Consider the following 9,397-nt stretch of genomic DNA (forward strand, 5'->3'; position numbering starts at 1 on the left):
CATCCACTATATATACAGGACACCCCTTCATCCACTATATATACAGCAGAATGTGGACACCCCTTCATCCACTATATATACAGGACACCCCTTCATCCACTATATATACAGGACACCCCTTCATCCACTATATACACAGGACACCCCTTCATACTCTATATATACAGGACACCCCTTCATCCACTATATATACAGGACACCCCTTCATCCACTATATACACAGGACACCCCTTCATCCACTATATACACAGGACACCCCTTCATCCACTATATATACAGGACACCCCTTCATCCACTATATATACAGGACACCCCTTCATACTCTATATATACAGGACACCCCTTCATACACTATATATACAGGACACCCCTTCATCCACTATATACACAGGACACCCCTTCATCCACTATATACACAGGACACCCCTTCATCCACTATATATACAGGACACCCCTTCATCCACTATATATACAGGACACCCCTTCATACTCTATATATACAGGACACCCCTTCATACTCTATATATACAGGACACCCCTTCATACACTATATATACAGGACACCCCTTCATCCACTATATACACAGGACACCCCTTCATCCACTATATACACAGGACACCCCTTCATCCACTATATATACAGCAGAATGTGGACACCCCTTCATCCACTATATATACAGGACACCCTTCATCCACTATATATACAGGACACCCCTTCATACTCTATATATACAGGACACCCCTTCATACACTATATATAAAGGAAACCCCTTCATACTCTATATATGTACAGGACACAGCAGAATGAGGACACCCCTTCATACTCTATATATGTACAGGACACAGCAGAATGAGGACACCCCTTCATACACTATATATACAGCAGAATGTGGACACCCCTTCATACACTATATATATGCAGGACACCTCTTCATACACTATATATACAGCAGTATGAGGACACCCCTTCATCCACTATATATACAGGACACCCCTTCATCCACTATATATACAGCAGTATGAGGACACCCCCTTCATCCACTATATATACAGGACACCCCTTCATCCACTATATATACAGGACACCCCTTCATCCACTATATATACAGCAGAATGTGGACACCCTTCATCCACTATATATACAGGACACCCATTCATCCACTATATATACAGGACACCCCTTCATCCACTATATATACAGGACACCCCTTCATCCACTATATATACAGGACACCCCTTCATCCACTATATACAGGACACCCCTTCATCCACTATATATACAGGACACCCCTTCATCCACTATATATACAGCAGAATGTGGACACCCCTTCATCCACTATATATACAGGACACCCTTCATCCACTATATATACAGAACACCCCTTCATCCACTATATACACAGGACACCTTCATCCACTATATATACAGCAGAATGTGGACACCCCTTCATCCACTATATACAGGACACCCCTTCATACTCTATATATACAGGACACCCCCTTCATCCACTATATATACAGGACACCTTCATCCACTATATATACAGCAGAATGTGGACACCCTTCATCCACTATATATACAGCAGAATGTGGACACCCCTTCATCCACTATATATACAGGACACCCCTTCATACACTATATATACAGGACACCCCTTCATCCACTATATATACAGGACACCCCTTCATACACTATATATACAGGACACCCCTTCATACACTATATACAGGACACCCCTTCATACTCTATATATACAGGACACCCCTTCATCCACTATATATACAGGACACCCCTTCATCCACTATATATACAGGACACCCCTTCATACACTATATATACAGGACACCCTTCATACTCTATATATACAGGACACCCTTCATCCACTATATATACAGGACACCCCTTCATCCACTATATATACAGCAGTATGAGGACACCCCTTCATCCACTATATATACAGCAGTATGAGGACACCTTCATCCACTATATATACAGGACACCCCTTCATCCACTATATATACAGGACACCCCTTCATCCACTATATATACAGGACACCCCTTCATATTCTATATATACAGGACACCCCTTCATCCACTATATATACAGGACACCCCTTCATCCACTATATATACAGGACACCCTTCATCCACTATATATACAGGATCCACTATATACAGGACACCCTTCATCCACTATATATACAGGACACCCCTTCATCCACTATATATACAGGACACCCCTTCATCCACTATATATACAGGACACCCTTCATCCACTATATACAGGACACCCCTTCATCCACTATATATACAGGACACCCCTTCATCCACTATATACACAGGACACCCCTTCATCCACTATATATACAGCAGAATGTGGACACCCCTTCATCCACTATATATACAGGACACCCCTTCATCCACTATATATACAGCAGAATGTGGACACCCTTCATCCACTATATATCCACTATATATACAGGACACCCCTTCATCCACTATATATACAGGACACCCCTTCATCCACTATATACAGGACACCCCTTCATACACTATATATACAGGACACCCTTCATCCACTATATATACAGGGCACCCCTTCATCCACTATATATACAGGACACCCCTTCATACACTATATATACAGGACACCCCTTCATACACTATATATACAGGACACCCCTTCATACACTATATATACAGCAGTATGTGGACACCCCTTCATCCACTATATATACAGGATACCCCTTCATCCACTATATATACAGCAGTATGTGGACACCCCTTCATCCACTATATATACAGCAGTATGTGGACACCCCTTCATCCACTATATATACAGGAGACCCCTTCATCCACTATATATACAGCAGAATGTGGACACCCCTTCATCCACTATATATACAGGACACCCCTTCATCCACTATATATACAGGACACCCTTCATCCACTATATATACAGCAGAATGTGGACACCCCTTCATCCACTATATATACAGGACACCCCTTCATCCACTATATATACAGGACACCCCTTCATCCACTATATACACAGGACACCCCTTCATACTCTATATATACAGGACACCCCTTCATCCACTATATATACAGGACACCCCTTCATCCACTATATATACAGCAGAATGTGGACACCCCTTCATCCACTATATATACAGCAGAATGTGGACACCCCTTCATCCACTATATATACAGGACACCCTTCATACACTATATATACAGGACACCCCTTCATACTATATATACAGGACACCCCTTCATCCACTATATATACAGGACACCCCTTCATCCACTATATATACAGGACACCCCTTCATACACTATATATACAGGACACCCCTTCATACTCTATATATACAGGACACCCCTTCATCCACTATATATACAGGACACCCCTTCATCCACTATATATACAGCAGTATGAGGACACCCTTCATCCACTATATATACAGCAGTATGAGGACACCCTTCATCCACTATATATACAGGACACCCCTTCATCCACTATATATACAGGACACCCCTTCATCCACTATATATACAGGACACCCCTTCATATTCTATATATACAGGACACCCCTTCATCCACTATATATACAGGACACCCTTCATCCACTATATATACAGGACACCCCTTCATCCACTATATATATACAGGACACCCCTTCATCCACTATATATACAGGACACCCTTCATCCACTATATATACAGGACACCCCTTCATCCACTATATATACAGGGACACCCTTCATCCACTATATATACAGGACACCCCTTCATCCACTATATATACAGGACACCCCTTCATCCACTATATACACAGGACACCCCTTCATCCACTATATATACAGCAGAATGTGGACACCCCTTCATCCACTATATATACAGGACACCCCTTCATCCACTATATATACAGCAGAATGTGGACACCCTTCATCCACTATATATCCACTATATATACAGGACACCCCTTCATCCACTATATATACAGGGACACCCCTTCATCCACTATATATACAGGACACCCCTTCATACACTATATATACAGGACACCCCTTCATCCACTATATATACCACAGGACACCCCTTCATCCACTATATACAGGACACCCCTTCCATACACTATATATACAGGACACCCTTCATACACTATATATACAGGACACCCCTTCATACACTATATATACAGCAGTATGTGGACACCCTTCATCCACTATATATACAGGATACCCCTTCATCCACTATATATATACAGCAGTATGTGGACACCCCTTCATCCACTATATATACAGCAGTATGTGGACACCCCTTCATCCACTATATATACAGGGAGACCCCTTCATCCACTATATACAGCAGAATGTGGACACCCCTTCATCCACTATATACAGGACACCCCTTCATCCACTATATATACAGGACACCCCTTCATCCACTATATACAGCAGAATGTGGACACCCCTTCATCCACTATATATACAGGACACCCTTCATCCACTATATATACAGGACACCCCTTCATCCACTATATACACAGGACACCTTCATACTTATATATACAGGACACCCCTTCATCCACTATATATACAGGACACCCCTTCATCCACTATATACACAGGACACCCCTTCATCCACTATATACACAGGACACCCCTTCATCCACTATATATACAGGACACCCCTTCATCCACTATATATACAGGACACCCCTTCATACTATATATACAGGACACCCCTTCATACACTATATATACAGGACACCCCTTCATCCACTATATACACAGGACACCCCTTCATCCACTATATACAGGACACCCCTTCATCCACTATATATACAGGACACCCCTTCATCCACTATATATACAGGACACCCCTTCATACTCTATATATACACAGGACACCCCTTCATACTCTATATATACAGGACACCCCTTCATACACTATATATACAGGACACCCCTTCATCCACTATATACACAGGACACCCTTCATCCACTATATACACAGGACACCCCTTCATCCACTATATATACAGCAGAATGTGGACACCCCTTCATCCACTATATATACAGGACACCCCTTCATCCACTATATATACAGGACACCCCTTCATACTCTATATATACAGGACACCCCTTCATACACTATATATACAGGACACCCCTTCATACTCTATATATGTACAGGACACAGCAGAATGAGGACACCCCTTCATACTCTATATATGTACAGGACACAGCAGAATGAGGACACCCCTTCATACACTATATATACAGCAGAATGTGGACACCCCTTCATACACTATATATATGCAGGACACCTCTTCATACACTATATATACAGCAGTATGAGGACACCCCTTCATCCACTATATATACAGGACACCCCTTCATCCACTATATATACAGCAGTATGAGGACACCCCTTCATCCACTATATATACAGGACACCCCTTCATACACTATATATACAGCAGAATGTGGACACCCCTTCATCCACTATATATACAACAGTATGAGGACACCCCTTCATCCACTATATATACAGGACACCCCTCCATCCACTATATATACAGCAGAATGTGGACACCCCTTCATCCACTATATATACAACAGTATGAGGACACCCCTTCATCCACTATATATACAGGACACCTTCATCCACTATATATACAGGACACCCCTTCATACACTATATACACAGGACACCCCTTCATCCACTATATATACAGGACACCCTTCATACACTATATATACAGGACACCCCTTCATCCACTATATATACAGGACACCCCCTTCATACACTATATATACAGGACACCCCTTCATACACTATATATATACAGCAGAATGTGGACACCCCTTCATACACTATATATACAGGACACCCCTTCATACACTATATATACAGGACACCCCTTCATACACTATATATACAGGACACCCCTTCATACACTATATATACAGCAGTATGAGGACACCCCTTCATACACTATATATACAGGACACCCCTTCATACACTATATATACAGGACACCCCTTCATATATATATACAGCAGAATGAGGACACCCCTTCATACACTATATATACAGGACTCCCCTTCATACACTATATACACAGGACACCCTTCATCCACTATATATACAGGACACCCCTTCATCCACTATATATACAGGACACCCCTTCATCCACTATATATACAGCAGAATGTGGACACCCCTTCATACACTATATATGCAGGACACCCCTTCATACACCCTATATACAGCAGTATGTGGACACCCCTTCATCCACTATATATACAGGACACCCTTCATCCACTATATATACAACAGTATGAGGACACCCTTCATCCACTATATATACAGCTGTATGTGGACACCCTTCATCCACTATATATACAGGACACCCCTTCATCCACTATATATACAGCAGTATGTGGACACCCCTTCATACACTATATATACAGGACACCCCTTCATACACTATATATACAGGACACCCCTTCATACACTATATATACAGCAGAATGTGGACACCCCTTCATACACTATATATACAGCAGAATGTGGACACCCCTTCATACACTATATATACAGCTGTATGGACACCCCTTCATCCACTATATACAGGACACCCCTTCATCCACTATATATACAGCAGTATGTGGACACCCCTTCATCCACTATATATACAGCAGTATGTGGACACCTTCATCCACTATATATACAGGACCCCTTCATCCACTATATATACAGCAGTATGTAGACACCCCTTCATACACTATATATACAGGACACCCCTTCATCCACTATATACAGGACACCCCTTCATACACTATATATACAGCAGAATGTGGACACCCCTTCATACACTATATACAGGACACCCCTTCATCCACTATATATACAGGACACCCCTTCATACACTATATATACAGGACACCCCTTCATCCACTATATATACAGGACACCCCTTCATCCACTATATATACAGCAGTATGGACACCCTTCATTCACTATATATACAGGACACCCCTTCATACACTATATATACAGCAGTATGTGGACACCCCTTCATCCACTATATATACAGGACAACCCTTCATCCACTATATATACAGCAGTATGGACACCCCTTCATCCACTATATATACAGGACACCCCTTCATACACTATATATACAGGACACCCCTTCATACACTATATATACAGCAGTATGTGGACACCCCTTCATCCACTATATATACAGGACAACCCTTCATACACTATATATACAGCAGAATGAGGACACCCCTTCATCCACTATATATACAGGACAACCCTTCATCCACTATATATACAGGACACCCCTTCATCCACTATATATACAGGACACCCCTTCATCCACTATATATACAGGACAACCCTTCATCCACTATATATACAGGACACCCCTTCATCCACTATATATACAGGACACCCTTCATACACTATATATACAGCAGTATGTGGACACCCCTTCATACACTATATATACAGGACACCCCTTCATACACTATATATACAGGACACCCCTTCATACTCTATATATACAGGACACCTGCCTTCATACACTATATATACAGGACACCCTTCATCCACTATATATACAGGACAACCCTTCATCCACTATATATACAGGACACCCCTTCATCCACTATATATGCAGCATACAGGGACACTCCCTTCATACACTATATATACAGCAGTATGTGGACACTCCCTTCATACACTATATATACAGGACACCCTTCATACACTATATGTACAGGACACCCCTTCATACACTATATATACAGCAGTATATACAGGACACCCCTTCATCCACTATATATACAGTATGAGGACACCTTCATACACTATATACAGGACAATTCTCTTCATAGTATATGGACACCCCTTCATACACTATATATACAGCAGTATGTGGACACCTTCATACACTATATATACAGGGACACCCCTTCATACTATATATACAGCAGTATACAGGACACCCCTTCATACACTATATATACAGCAGTATGACTATATATACAGGACACCCCTTCATACACTATATATACAGGACACCCCTTCATACACTATATACACCCTTCATACACTATATATGGACACCCCTTCATCCACTATATATACAGACACCTTCATCCAGTATGTGGACACCCCTTCATACTATATATATACAGGACACCCCTTCATACACTATATATACAGCAGTAGCTGTGGACACCCTTCATCCACTATATATACAGCAGTATGTGGACACCCTTCATACACTATATATGCAGGACACCCTTCATCCACTATATACAGCAGAATGTGGACACCCTTCATATACACTATATATGCAGGACACCCTTCATACTATATATACAGCAGTATGTGGACACCCTTCATCCACTATATATACACCTCTTCATCCACTATATATAGACAGTAGGGACACCCTTCATCCACTATATATACAGGACACCCTTCATCCACTATATATACAGCAGTATGTGGACACCCCTTCATCCACTATATATACAGTATGTGGACACCCCTACATCCACTATATATACAGGACACCCTTCATCCACTATATATACAGGACACCCTCTTCATACACTATATATACAGTGGGACACCCCTTCATATACTATATATACAGGACACCCCTTCATACACTATATATACAGACACCCTTCATACACTATATATACAGGACACTCCCCTCATCCACTATATATACAGCAGTATGTGGACACCTTCATACATATATATACAGGACACCCCTTCATACACTATATATACAGGACACCTTCATCCACTATATATACAGCAGAATGTGGACACTCTTCATACACTATATATACAGCAGTATGAGGACACTCCTTCATACACTATATATACAGCTGTATGTGGACACCCTTCATCCACTATATATAAGGACACCCCTTCATCCATGCTATACAGCAGTATGTGGACACCCCTTCATCCACTATATATACAGCAGTATGGACACCCCTTCATACACTATATATACAGGACACCCCTTCATCCACTATATATACAGCAGTATGTGGACACCCCTTCATACACTATATGCAGCAGTGGGGACACCCTTCATCCACTATATATACAGGACACCCTTCATACACTATATATACAGCAGAATGGGGACACTCTTCATACACTATATATGGCAACCCAGTATGGGACACCCCTTCATGGACTATATACAGGACAATTCTTCATCTCACTATATATACAGGACACCCTTCATACACTATATACAGGACACCTTCATCCACTATATATCAGGGACCCTTCATCCACTATATACAGCAGTATGGACACCCCTTCATCCA

This window comes from Oncorhynchus nerka, unplaced genomic scaffold (genome assembly GCF_034236695.1).
Source record: "Oncorhynchus nerka isolate Pitt River unplaced genomic scaffold, Oner_Uvic_2.0 unplaced_scaffold_3214, whole genome shotgun sequence".
NCBI lineage: Eukaryota > Metazoa > Chordata > Actinopteri > Salmoniformes > Salmonidae > Oncorhynchus > Oncorhynchus nerka.